Genomic DNA, 790 nt, shown 5'->3' with positions numbered 1-790 from the left:
TCTATTGTCAATAAGAGAATGGTAGTTTTGGGATTTTCTGTATAATTATAATTCATAATAAATGATATAGTATGTACACAATAGCAGCAAACATACTTTTGGTAAACGGGACAAAATAACAAAACAAAAAGTGATGGTAGGAACAGGTTCAAATTCATCAAGAAAATCACTAATGTCTCAAGACTCAATTATTTACTTAATTACAAATATGTACAATTCCTTAATATTATGAAATAAATTTGGTATCTTTTTTTTCTCTTCTATTTATAGTAGATGTATTTTACCAAAGTCATGTTCGAGAGAGAAATGGATTTCCTCAAAGTGATACCATTGGTAGACTTGTCTTTGTCTTTAAATGCAGGTTCATTGAGGAAAGCTCCACAATGTAAAACATACCATTATCACCAGACTAAGACCATAGCCAATAAAATGCTATATCAAGTTTTTAAAAGAATTTGAAATGTTGGGTTAAAAAAGTTACATAAATTCACAATGTACAAAAGATTTCACACTTTTATATTGGCCTTATCCCTCCGATCCATCCACCCACCCATCCATCCATCCATCCACCCATCCACCCACCCATCCATCCATCCATCCATCCACTCATCCATCCATCCACCCATCCACCCATCCACCCATCCATCCATCCACCCATCCACCCACCCATCCATCCATCCATCCATCCACCCATCCACCCATCCATCCATCCATCCATCCATCCATCCATCCATCCACCCATCCATCCATCCACCCATCCATCCATCCATCCATCCATCCATCCATCACT

The sequence above is a fragment of the Electrona antarctica genome, assembly GCF_951216825.1.
Source record: "Electrona antarctica genome assembly, chromosome: 5".
Classification (NCBI taxonomy): Eukaryota; Metazoa; Chordata; class Actinopteri; order Myctophiformes; family Myctophidae; genus Electrona; species Electrona antarctica.
Note: the sequence above shows the minus strand (reverse complement) of the source record.